The sequence below is a fragment of the Toxorhynchites rutilus genome, chromosome 3, assembly GCF_029784135.1.
Source record: "Toxorhynchites rutilus septentrionalis strain SRP chromosome 3, ASM2978413v1, whole genome shotgun sequence".
Classification (NCBI taxonomy): domain Eukaryota; kingdom Metazoa; phylum Arthropoda; class Insecta; order Diptera; family Culicidae; genus Toxorhynchites; species Toxorhynchites rutilus.
The window spans coordinates 163292332-163306080 of NC_073746.1; the positions used below are offsets into that span (position 1 = coordinate 163292332).

General features: G+C 43.5%; 1 protein-coding gene across 1 annotated transcript in view; it reads left to right on the forward strand.

The window, feature by feature from the left end:
• Window positions 1-1023: 1023 nt before the first annotated feature.
• LOC129778605 (general vesicular transport factor p115-like) overlaps window positions 1024-13749 on the forward strand; it is a 55790-nt gene continuing 43064 nt past the window's right edge. Inside the window, exon 1 of the mRNA XM_055785619.1 lies at window positions 1024-1176. The gene's annotated coding sequence lies outside the window, so the exon portion shown is untranslated. The remainder of the gene's footprint in view (window positions 1177-13749) is intronic.

Genomic DNA, 13749 nt, shown 5'->3' on the forward strand with positions numbered 1-13749 from the left:
AAATATTCAACAACTAATAACTCTGTCATCCGATCCATATATGCTTTAAGGGAAAAGCGACTGCGCCACCTCGCCTACCATAAGGATTATAAATTTAAAACAACATCGCTTTAGAAACTTTACCTCTTTCTCAGCTTTCAGTCGTCGATTTTCCTGCCGCAATTTTATATTTTCCGCTTCCATCCTCCGAAGTTCTCCTATAAGATTCCTGTTCTGGACAATCATATATTCCAACTCCGTTGCATCTACTGGTTCCCAGTAGTACAAATCTTCATCATCATCGACAAAAATTGTTTCACTGGGCACCAGTGGCGGAGGAACTTCATCCTCGATCATCACTTCGTTTTGATGCATCTGGATCCGAATTGGCTGTAAATAAAAGTTTTGTTAACACTGTACACACTCAGAAATATTTTTTCCTACCTTGATATCTTCATTCTGTGGCTTTCCACTACGTCTTTCATAACTTCCTGGTTCGCGGTTGGCCCAAGAACGCGTTGGAACCCTCAAGCTGACTGGAATCCTCGATGTAACGGTACCTCGCTTCATTTTGTGTGGTGATGGGATTATAACTGCTTCTCTCTTGATAATTATAATCCTCAGTGGAGAAAATGTTTGCATCAACACAATGCTTGCTTCGATTGAATCAAAACTTGGAAAATGGCACTAGCCTGCTTTGCACTGTTTTTTTTATCTCGTTATTGTATCTTACATTATGTGAAAAATGACTTTGGTGTGATTTTGAAGTTGATTAAACATAAAATTAATAGTTACTTAATTAGTTTTTAGATACTAAAAATGAGATGTTATTTTTCAACAATATAGGATCGGAGTTTAACAATTGTTTCTTGTTACGATCAAGCAAAAGCTATAAATAATTAATTTATTGGATAATCATGGATTTTCTTTTCGGTCGTTCTGTTACCATATCGCATATTTAACATAGTAATCTATTGCTTTGTTTGCAAACTGCGGTAACGAAATATTTTATGTATTTTCCTAGAATTTGAAAAAGTATGTGACTACAAAATGGTCTGTAACGAAAATGAAATCTGACATCCCTACCAACAACCGAAGGAACGAACCGTACAGAATACCAATCCCAAAATACCAATACACCTTCTTGAAACCACATCACTTTTGCAAGTGTCGAAACAGTGCCGAAATTATTGACGTGTAAGTTTCTTATCACATCAACAATTGGCAGCAAAAACTGTCTGTTCCTATGAAAAAATATTTAATTTCCTCCTGACAGTAGTAAATATTCGCTGATGAACTTTATAAAAAGTGGTTTGCAGTCAGTGCTGGGTTCTCAGGAACCTGGGGCGCTGCAAAGTGGTGCCGAAACTGTATGAAACAACGAAATTTGGGTCAGAAACTCATTCTAAACCTTTTAAATTATTATGCCCCTCTGGAACAGGTAGAACAAGTGAGTGCTTCGACACTACTCGAGGATCGCCGCGATGCTTGCAGAGCGCTCAGGGCTCTTTCGAAAAAAATATCGCGTGGAAGTGGGAGCCCAAGGTATGCACGCTCTTCTCCAAGTCATGGAAATGGATAGAGCCGATCCGGAGATAATTGGGTACTGCTTGGACACCCTCTGTCATATCACTTCTCAGGAACAGTTCGAAGAAGACAACCCGGACAACCCAAGCGTGACGGTCAACATAGGAGAACAATTTACGGAGATGTTCCTCAAGTCGAACGAGAATGTGAGCTTGATTTTGAATTGTCTGGAAGAGTACGATTTTTGGGTTCGCTGGTCGGCTATTAAGTTGTTGACCAGTTTGTTAGCGAACAAAACGAAGGACATACAGGAAATCGTTCTTGTTAGCCCAATGGACGTTTCCAAGTTGATGGATTTGCTGGTTGACAGCCGAGAAGTTATTAGAAATGATGTATTGCTACTGTTGATACAGCTTACCAAAGGAAACGCAAACATCCAAAAAATTGTAGCTTTTGAAAATGCTTTTGAACGATTGTTTGATGTTATCAAGGAGGAAGGATGCGCAGATGGTGGAATTGTCGTGGAGGATTGTTTATTTCTGATGATGAACTTGCTTAAAAACATTCCCAGTAATCAGCAGTTCTTCAAAGAAGGATCCTACATCCAGCGGTTGGCGCCAATGTTTGTTATTTCGCAGGTTTCGTCACTAACTTCCGGTCAACTTTTGTGCGTGGGACTGTTCAGCAACCATCCGCTCTCCAATTGGTTCTCGGCTGTTTCTTTAGCGCATGCCCTCATTGTTAGTTAAGCGAGAAGGTAATCATGTTGAGTTCAATGGCCGAGTATTGGCTAACTTCAATTCAACCGTACGATAGTATGATAAGGATTTGCGACATGAATGTAGCCATTGTAATATCGTGTTGGCATTATATTGTAGAACCAATGGTAAACTAGATTAATGTTCTTTTTCGAACAGGCGACTTCATTTTGGTGGGTGATTTGATGCGATCTATCACGCTGTTGCATTACAAGCAAATGGGAGTAGTTGTGAGGAGATCGATTTCAACCAAATTTCTCAAAACTATTGATACCAAATTTCTCAAAACTATTGATACATTGGATGACGATGCGTTCCTTGGGTGGACAACAGCAAGTATCTATTTGTTTGCCTAAAAGATGGGTAAGTAGGATTTCCGTAGCTCTGTTTATCATAAGAACACTTTTTGTATTTTTTTTAAGGACCACAACAACGGGCGACGAACGATAGCAAATGCCAGAGGTTCCACAATTCATGCCATGGTTCGCTCGTGATGCAAAACATTGGTGAGCGAACGACGCCGACAACGGGCTGTGTGCTATTTGGCACGGTCTGATCACAAATAACACTCGATTATTATGAATTTCTTCGAAAGTTACGGGAAAGTTTGATACAATCAAATCTGTTGGTAAGACTGATTATTCGTATTGGCGTAGTTTCCATACCGAAATGGAAACGGAACGTTGCGAGGGATTTATTGATGGAGGATGGATAGTGGATAGTGGATAGTTTTCTGGATTTAACTCGGGAAATATATACGATGCATTGGGATTGCAGATCGACCGGGATGGAACTAAGAAGGAAGCGGCCGTAGATGATAAAATCAAGATTGTAGAAGACCTAACATGGACACATCAGGATGTCCAGTGTTGGTCATGATTATTGAATGAATGCTATCAGTTGTTGCTATAGTTGCGAAAAATAATTTCATGTTTGTAGGATAATAAAGAAACGTATTGTTTACTACACATTATTTGAATTCGAATAGTCATGAACGACGGATTTCTCAAAATTATCTATGAGTTTTATCAAAACTTTATTATTTTTGGGAAGAAACGTGGAACATTCAGGGCAAGAGCGGGGATGTTGATCGAATCGTGATGCGTGTTTGGATTTGATGCTCTTTGAGTCGGTAGATATCAACCTGATTGCACTGCTGACGCTCCCTTGTATTCACTGTAAGAAGAATATTGAAATATGAGATACAATTTGAATGAAATATAGTGATCAGGTATACCTATAAGGTTGGATATTTCCTAGCGTTTGTAACTTCTCATCGGACTTGACACTATCAAGTGTCAAATCATATTCTGGAGAAATGTCGACCTTACGAATTAATAAATAGGTTAGTTGATCTTGGAATGCGATCATATTACTTATTCTTATTCGACAGCTTCTTTCGCTCAAGCTGATCCTGCAGCGCGATGCCTTTCTTGAACTCAACCGTGAACTGAAAGACCATTTGTAATGTCGAGGAATACTAGCTGCAGCACGGTAAGATCACGAGGCAGACGTACCGGTCATCGGGTAGGGGTCGAGCCTCCCTCGCAGTGCGTGATGATAAAAAAACATTTTAGTGGTGTCTGGCAGTGATTGAGTAGCCGCTGGGCCGCCGCCATGGTGGACGTCCCCGGCTCCGCACCTACGGTGTGGGGCCATAAAGGCGGTGCGAACTACCGTAATATTCAAGGCAGTTATTCAGGAGCAACGTTACCAGAACATATGGATCCGGCTGGTGAACACGGTGAGCTTATTGTACTGCGCATTACTGGTGTTGGCGATGACGGTAAAGATAAGAATCTCCCCCCGCCCCTTTTCTCATTCGCAAATCTATTGAGAGCTGTGTTAAAGAAATCGAGGGCTTATGCCCTTAAAGTTCGTAATAAAAAAAGCGGAGGCTCTGTCACAGCTGACACAATTATCTGATGGTACAAACGTCAAGGTCACCTACCAAAAACACTTGAACAGCACCAAGTGTGTTGTTAGTTGCGCACAAACAATTAATATGTCGGAGGAGGACATTGTGGACTGCCTCAAAGACCAAAAAGTGGCAGCGACTAGCAGACTCAAACGACGGACCGGTCCAGACGCGATAGAAAACACTCCTGCGTTAATCCTGACAGTTAATGGTACATGTACACCTGAATTCATCTATTTTGGCTATCTGCGAGTAAGAACGAGGCCGTATTACCCGTCGCCCATGCAATGCTTTAATTGCTGGGCATTTGGTCACACAAAAACAAAGTGTAGACAAAACACGCCAACCTGTAGGAATTGTTCCGTAACACATGTGATTCCAGCGGAAGGAGGCAGTCCTGGATCGACGAATAAATGACCTGGTGAAAAAAATAGAAGAAATAGATCTTACCATCGCGAACATGGCCGCTTCAATGGAGTTACAACGCATCGAGGCGTTAAAAAACACGGAGATGATCAAGTCTCTGGTGGATAAAATCGATCAGATGGCCAACACACTAGCGGCCATGGAGTAACGATTAACCCAGAAGGACAAAATCATCACTCTGCAACAGAAGAAGATATCTAGAGCCAGGTCATTATTGCCCCAAACAAAAAGTGCCGAAACATCCGGGGTAACAAAAGACACCCATTCCAGACCTTCCTCCTTGTTCAACACCCCTACATCCTCCCGACCGGCCAAATCCACAAGTATAATACCACAAAACTCCAGCTTGGTCATCTACTCCGACTCCGACATAGAATCCATCGAACTACAAATGCAACACCCTCGAATAAAAGAAAACCCGAATCCCCGCTTATACAACCACCGAAGAACATTCGTCAGAGATCGTCAACAGTAGGCAAGCAACCCGCCTTGCCTCCAGATAACACTCGACCCAATCAGCGATCAGACTCTCAATACCCACCGCCGACTAGTGGTAAGGACCGTCAGCCCAAATAGAGTTTCGTCCAACTCTTACCTCACCTGTCGCCAACCACTACTCCACCAATCAGCTCTCCGGTAAGGGTGGCAACACCTATTCCCCGACGAACTACGTGGGAATTGTACCTGAACTCGGGACGCACAAGGGTGGCAACACCTGTTCCCTGAAGGACCACGTGGGACCAGCACCACAAATTGGGACGCACAAGGGCGGTAACGTCTATTCCCCGAAGGACTGCGTGGGAACTGCTTCAGATCTCGGGACGCACAAGAGTGGAATCAGTGGAATCTCGTTCCACGATCGATTCCACTGGAGTTTCTTCTTCCGACATTGTGCAACTTCCGTTACCCTGTGTCATTACCACCGAAGTATCCATCGCCAAATCACAAAGTAGCGCAGAGGATTGCAGTGACGCCGAACCGTTTTTTTCCGCCGTCGGGTCAAGTGAACGAACGCTGGTTTAGAATTCTACTCCCAGTTCCCGAGCACCGCTGTCTCGTTCGACAATACCACATATCGTTGCCATTGCGATCCTTCCAGCTGCCGACACAACACCATCCACAGTTGATGTCCCAATCCGCCGAAGATCCGCTCGTCTCGCCGCCAGGGCTAAGCCGGCCGCCACAACCACTCCACTTGAAGCTCATGCCAGGCCTGTCTCGCCTATGCCAGCCGAAGCGAGGTCCGATGCCAATATCTATGATGCATGGAGACGTAGCCGAGGAGATCCCACGCAAGCTATGGCCGGGAGTTTAAGCTCCCCAAATGAACCTCACCATCTTTCCTCGGCTGCTTCCGAGTGGAATGGCTGCCCAACCTGTTATCGTCGGTGGAGTTCCACCGGGAATCATCACATCCAGTACCACTACATATCTGATTCCCCACCACACCGCCCATCACCAGGAAAGTATGTCCACCAACACATCCACCAACCTCGCTCTGCAATGGAACATCAATGGACTGTACAACAACTTGGGAGAACTGGAGACCCTTGACCGAGAGTTATGTCCGTCCATCATCGCACTCCAAGAGATAAATCGAGTTTCCCCAACAAACATACAGAAAATTGTCGGGGTTAAATTCCACTGGCACACTAAGCGGGGCTCCGTTTTGCAACACTCTGTTGCTTTGGGTGTCCGGAGAAACATTCTCCATTTGCGAAAAACAAATATCCACTGACCTGCCAATAATAGCCGTCCAAATCGAGGCCCCGATTCCGGTGACCATCATTTGTATATACCTGCCATGAGGCATAATCCCGGAACTACGACGGAAGCTGCTTGAGGCGTTAGCAAGCTTGGAGGACCCAAAAATCATCTTGGGGGACTTCAATGCTCATCACCGCAACTGGGGAATTCAAACACCAAATGTCAGAGGGAATATCATCGCCTACCTCTTGGAGGTGATGGAGCTCTCGGTCTTAAATGACGGCACTGACACTTTCCGTAGAGGTACGAGCAACACAGCCTTTGATATTTCAGCAGCTAATCTCAACTTGGTGGATAGGTTAGGGTGGAACAAAGCCGACGACATTCATGGCAGTGACCATCACCCGATAACCATCAGCTTCAACGGCCCGCCGCCGCTCGCAACTCGCAGACCAAGATGGATCTTCGAAAGAGCTGACTGGACAGCTTTTCAAACATCTTCCGACTTCTTGATATATAGAGACAACCCAACCACCTTTGCCACTTTCAACAAAATCATTATGGAGGCGGCCGAAGCCTTCATCCCAAGAACGAAAACCACTCCGGGGAAGAAAGCGCTGCATTGATGGTCCGAGGACATCAAAGGGGAGGTCAAGAAGCGGAGAAAGTTTCTGCGTACGGCCAAACGACTACCAGCAGGAGACCCAATGAAGGAAGTTGCCATGAACAGGTATCGAGCGCAACATATCAGAGTACGGCGGTTAATCCGGAAGGTGAAGTTAGACAGTTGGACTGGTTTTCTAGAGTCTATCAACGAAAACCAGTCCTCTGCGGATCTTTGGCGCAAAGTAAACGCACTAAATGGGAAGAGAAGGTCACACAACCCCATTCGTCAAGGTATTACTAGTCTGTGTCTCCAACCTGCAGCGATCCGGTTGATACTTCGAACACGCTCGGTGAATATTTCGCGGGATTGTCCTCTATCTCCGAATATGAGCCCGATTTCATCCGTCGACAGGGAGCGGCTATCACTTCGGTCAGCAACTTTGTGGTCCCTGTGAGTCATACTAATAATCCTCTAAATCGGAACTTCATCATCGAGGAACTTTCTGTCGCCCTATGTTCCGCAAAAAGTCAACTGGCCCTGACGGTATCGGCTACAAGATGCTGAAACATGGAATACACACGAATTTCCCGAGGGTTGGAGACACAGCCTAGAAATACCTATACCTAAGGTCGGTCAAAGCAGCAACAACGTGAAAGGCTACTGTCCAATTTCCTTAACCTCCTGTTCATCCAAGATCCTGGAAAGAATGGCGAATAGGCGCCTGGTCACCTTTCTAACGGAAAATAGAAAATTGCACTATCAACAGTTCGCCTTCCGACCAGGTATGGGCACCAACAACAACTTCGCGACCCTCGGAGACGTGATAACCGAAGCCAACAGGAACCGTCAGCACATGTAGAGAACCTTTGAGGTCAAAATTGGTAACATCAGCTCCCGAGCTTTCCAAAAGGAAACAGGAGTACCTCAAGGTTCTGTCCTTGTCGTCACCCTCTTTCTCGTCGCCATGAGTAGCCTGTTCCAGGTCCTGCCTGGGAGAGTCTTCGTGTTTGTCTACGCGGACGACACTCTTTTGATGGCAGTGAGTGACACCCATAGGATTCTAAGCATCAGAATACAGGCAGCTACCAATGCCATCGACCGGTGGGCGGCCGAGAGAGGATTTAGACTTTCAGCGCAGAAGAGCGACCATATGGTGATTTGCAGCGACAGACATCAGGGTCCCAACTCCAGGGTCAAGCTATACAAAAACAACATTCCCCGCCGGAAAACGCTAAAGATCCTTGGAGTGTTTGTTGACCACAAACGTAACTTCCTCCGCCATTTCGAGGAAGTTAAGAACAGCTGTGCCACCCGGTTGAATCTATTGAAAACCATTTTCAAACCGCACCGAAGCAACAACAGAAATATCCGGCTACAGGTGGCCAAAGCCATCATCAGCAGCCGCCTCACTTATGGCCTTGAACTGACGTGTTTGGCTGGAGACAAGCTCCCAAAATCTCTGGCACCGATTTACAACAAAGCACTACTGACTGTCTCCGGTCTCCTGCCAACACCAGCTGCCTCTGTCTGCGCTAAAATTGGAGAACCTCCTTTCGATCTAATCACAGACTCGGCGATCGTAGTCAGGACTGCCAGTTTCTTGTCAAAAACTAGCGGTAGAGGGGAGACCCACCTAACCGCCCTTAGCAACACGATCCTGCAGCGTTTGGCGCATCCCAACCTCCCCCCGGTGGCAAAACAATCCTGGTTTGGTGCGAACGACTGGAGGTTCCCAACTGTTCTCGTCGAGAACGGTATTCGGGACAACTTTCGAGCCGGGACGTGCTCGATCGGTCTGCTAGAATATTTCAAGGCCATCATAGCGGAAAAATACCGTCTCCACGAGATCAGATACTCGGACGGCTCAAAAGGACCATCGGGAGTTGGATTTGGGGTGAGCGATAATAAGAATAGTCTGATTTCCAGCAAGAAACTCGCGGACATCTGCCAGGTCTTCTCGTCCGAAGTGGTCGGCATCATCGAGGCAACTACAACTTCATCTTCCAAGCCGTTGTTGGTCGTCTCCGATTCGGCAAGCGCCATTGATGCCATCGGTGCGACCAGGTCCAAACATCCATGGGTACAGGCCATCAGGAAGTATATATTGCCCGACACTGTGCTCATGTGGGTCCCCGGACACAACGGCATCGCAGGGAATGAAGCGGCTGACCGGTTTGCCGGAATCGGTCACACAAGACCGTTCTTCATTCGGGATGTGCCGCTTGACGATGTGAAGTTGTGGATCTCCAACTCTTTCCGCACCTTTCGGACCGAAAGGTGGTTCGCAGAGAGGAGGCAGTTCCTCAGAAAAGTCAAGGGCACTATTATCAGGTTTGACGATGTTAAAGGAATGAGAGAACAACGAATCCTGTCCAGACTGAGGACCGGTCACTGCTCGGTCTCACACGGATTCAATAGAGGACCCTCCCATCTACTCTGCGACCTCTACCAAATCCACAACTCCGCGAACACTTCTTGTGTGGTTGCCCGAAATTTGATGATCTGCGAAACCTTCATGGAATCAGCGGGAGTGTAAGAGACATCTTAAGGGACGATCCAGCAAGAGTAGCACCGCTTGTCTGCTACCTAAAAGATGCAGAACTATTTTTTAAGATCTAGCGTCTGAACAATGGATCAGACAAGAAGATCCTTGTTCCTTCCCCTCCACGATGAAGGGGAATAAGAACGCTTCGGCATCTTCAACGGCACGGATTCCTCTCCACTGGCCTGGAGCCATGGGTCGAGGACATCCTTGCCATCTGGTCCAACAAGCAAACAGCAAGTTCTTCGTTAAGTTATGTTTCGCAAAAGGATTTTTATGTGTTTAATTTTTACGTCCAATTTTTATGTGATAATTTTATGTGCAATCTGTTCCCAACGAAACCTTGCGGCAATGCCGTCGATAAAGAGGCGAACCAGCCCAGGAGGCTGAAAACCTCTCAAATAAAGAATAACAAAAAAATCCTATTCGTTCGAAAATCAGAATAAGGGTGATAAACGAGCGACTTGAAAAAATAACAACGTAGTTCTACGTCAACAATGCGGTCGTATCTTGGACATAACCTCCTATAACTTTTTTCTTTCTATTATACAAGCGTTCAATCATAAAACTATTGCATAGCATGGAGAAACGATATGGATAAATGGGAAAAATTTAATGAAACAGTATAAATTACATATTAAAGAAGTTTATTTCAAATTAACAATTCATTTATTGAACAACAAAAGTTAGAAACAAAATTTCAAAAAAGTGTCATTGTCCAAAAATACACGCTCTGTAGGATTCGCCTGGATCATCTATCATCTATCATTGGAAAGGAAATCGCTCGCTTGGTCCATCATCTGTGAGAAATAAATAATAATGTTACAAATTTGTAAATCATATAACTTTGAAATAAATACTCATGTCACATATCCTGTCTGTCATTTGTTGATAGCTGAGTCATCCGAAAAGGGCAACCCTAGCCAATAAGGCTCTCAGAAACTCAGAAAGAAACAAGAGAAAGAAATATTAGTAATATTTTAAACGAAAAAACGAAAAAATAAATAAATAAAATATGAACTGGTAATAATAAATCAAATCCGCAACAGTATATAGAAAGATATAAAAAATAAATGCATGTGGAATAAAACAAAACTACAGAAAATGTAATACGACAATAACAATAAATAAATAGAATGAAATCATCCAAAGATCAAATGTTCCTTATGGAAAAAATAATAAACTGGTAACAATAAAATAAATCCGCTACAGTATATAGAAAGATATAAAAAAATGAATGCAACAAAAAACGAAACCAATATGTACAATAGAACTCGCAACAACAACAAAAAATCAAACAATAAATATTCAACAACTAATAACTCTGTCATCCGATCCATATATGCTTTAAGGGAAAAGCGACTGCGCCACCTCGCCTACCATAAGGATTATAAATTTAAAACAACATCGCTTTAGAAACTTTACCTCTTTCTCAGCTTTCAGTCGTCGATTTTCCTGCCGCAATTTTATATTTTCCGCTTCCATCCTCCGAAGTTCTCCTATAAGATTCCTGTTCTGGACAATCATATATTCCAACTCCGTTGCATCTACTGGTTCCCAGTAGTACAAATCTTCATCATCATCGACAAAAATTGTTTCACTGGGCACCAGTGGCGGAGGAACTTCATCCTCGATCATCACTTCGTTTTGATGCATCTGGATCCGAATTGGCTGTAAATAAAAGTTTTGTTAACACTGTACACACTCAGAAATATTTTTTCCTACCTTGATATCTTCATTCTGTGGTTTTCCACTACGTCTTTCATAACTTCCTGGTTCGCGGTTGGCCCAAGAACGCGTTGGAACCCTCAAGCTGACTGGAATCCTCGATGTAACGGTACCTCGCTTCATTTTGTGTGGTGATGGGATTATAACTGCTTCTCTCTTGATAATTATAATCCTCAGTGGAGAAAATGTTTGCATCAACACAATGCTTGCTTCGATTGAATCAAAACTTGGAAAATGGCACTAGCCTGCTTTGCACTGTTTTTTTTATCTCGTTATTGTATCTTACATTATGTGAAAAATGACTTTGGTGTGATTTTGAGGTTGATGAAACATAAAATAGTTACTGATTCTTAATTAGTTTTTAGATACTAAAAATGAAATGTTATTTTTCAACAATATAGGATCGGAGTTTAACAATTGTTTCTTGTTACGATCAAGCAAAAGCTATAAATAATTAATTTATTGGATAATCATGGATTTTCTTTTCGGTCGTTCTGTTACCATATCGCATATTTAACATAGTAATCTATTGCTTTGTTTGCAAACTGCGGTAACGAAATATTTTATGTATTTTCCTAGAATTTGAAAAAGTATGTGACTACAAAATGGTCTGTAACGAAAATGAAATCTGACATCCCTACCAACAACCGAAGGAACGAACCGTACAGAATACCAATCCCAAAATACCAATACACCTTCTTGAAACCACATCACTTTTGCAAGTGTCAAAACAGTGCCGAAATTATTGACGTGTAAGTTTCTTATCACATCAACAATTGGCAGCGAAAACTGTCTGTTTCTATGAAAAAATATTTAATTTCCTCCTGACAGTAGTAAATATTCGCTGATGAACTTTATAAAAAGTGGTTTGCAGTCAGTGCTGGGTTCTCAGGAACCTGGGGCGCTGCAAAGTGGTGCCAAAACTGTATGAAACAACGAAATTTGGGTCAGAAACTCATTCTAAACCTTTTAAATTATTATGCCCCTCTGGAACAGGTAGAACAAGTGAGTGCTTCGACACTACTCGAGGATCGCCGCGATGCTTGCAGAGCGCTCAGGGCTCTTTCGAAAAAAATATCGCGTGGAAGTGGGAGCCCAAGGTATGCACGCTCTTCTCCAAGTCATGGAAATGGATAGAGCCGATCCGGAGATAATTGGGTACTGCTTGGACACCCTCTGTCATATCACTTCTCAGGAACAGTTCGAAGAAGACAACCCGGACAACCCAAGCGTGACGGTCAACATAGGAGAACAATTTACGGAGATGTTCCTCAAGTCGAACGAGAATGTGAGCTTGATTTTGAATTGTCTGGAAGAGTACGATTTTTGGGTTCGCTGGTCGGCTATTAAGTTGTTGACCAGTTTGTTAGCGAACAAAACGAAGGACATACAGGAAATCGTTCTTGTTAGCCCAATGGACGTTTCCAAGTTGATGGATTTGCTGGTTGACAGCCGAGAAGTTATTAGAAATGATGTATTGCTACTGTTGATACAGCTTACCAAAGGAAACGCAAACATCCAAAAAATTGTAGCTTTTGAAAATGCTTTTGATCGATTGTTTGATGTTATCAAGGAGGAAGGATGCGCAGATGGTGGAATTGTCGTGGAGGATTGTTTATTTCTGATGATGAACTTGCTTAAAAACATTCCCAGTAATCAGCAGTTCTTCAAAGAAGGATCCTACATCCAGCGGTTGGCGCCAATGTTTGTTATTTCGCAGGTTTCGTCACTAACTTCCGGTCAACTTTTGTGCGTGGGACTGTTCAGCAACCATCCGCTCTCCAATTGGTTCTCGGCTGTTTCTTTAGCGCATGCCCTCATTGTTAGTTAAGCGAGAAGGTAATCATGTTGAGTTCAATGGCCGAGTATTGGCTAACTTCAATTCAACCGTACGATAGTATGATAAGGATTTGCGACATGAATGTAGCCATTGTAATATCGTGTTGGCATTATATTGTAGAACCAATGGTAAACTAGATTAATGTTCTTTTTCGAACAGGCGACTTCATTTTGGTGGGTGATTTGATGCGATCTATCACGCTGTTGCATTACAAGCAAATGGGAGTAGTTGTGAGGAGATCGATTTCAACCAAATTTCTCAAAACTATTGATACAGCAGTAACAATATTGGATGACGATGCGTTCCTTGGGTGGACAACAGCAAGTATCTATTTGTTTGCCTAAAAGATGGGTAAGTAGGATTTCCGTAGCTCTGTTTATCATAAGAACACTTTTTGTATTTTTTTTAAGGACCACAACAACGGGCGACGAACGATAGCAAATGCCAGAGGTTCCTCAATTCGGTGACCGGAATAAATCGCCACAGTAAACAACTGCAACAGAAACAACCGCTTAGAAAAAGTGTAGTAGGCTAGAAATATTTGGCGCGGGAAAAACATCATGTGCCTCACATTTCTATTATAAATTTATTCTCTTGTTCTCGTTTTTCGAAATTTATTCTGAGGACAATGTAATGGGGACGAAGTCCCCATTTGGCGAGGATAAGGAATCGAGGCGGCCCATGCCGCCAAGATGACGCAATCCGAGTCCACCGCCG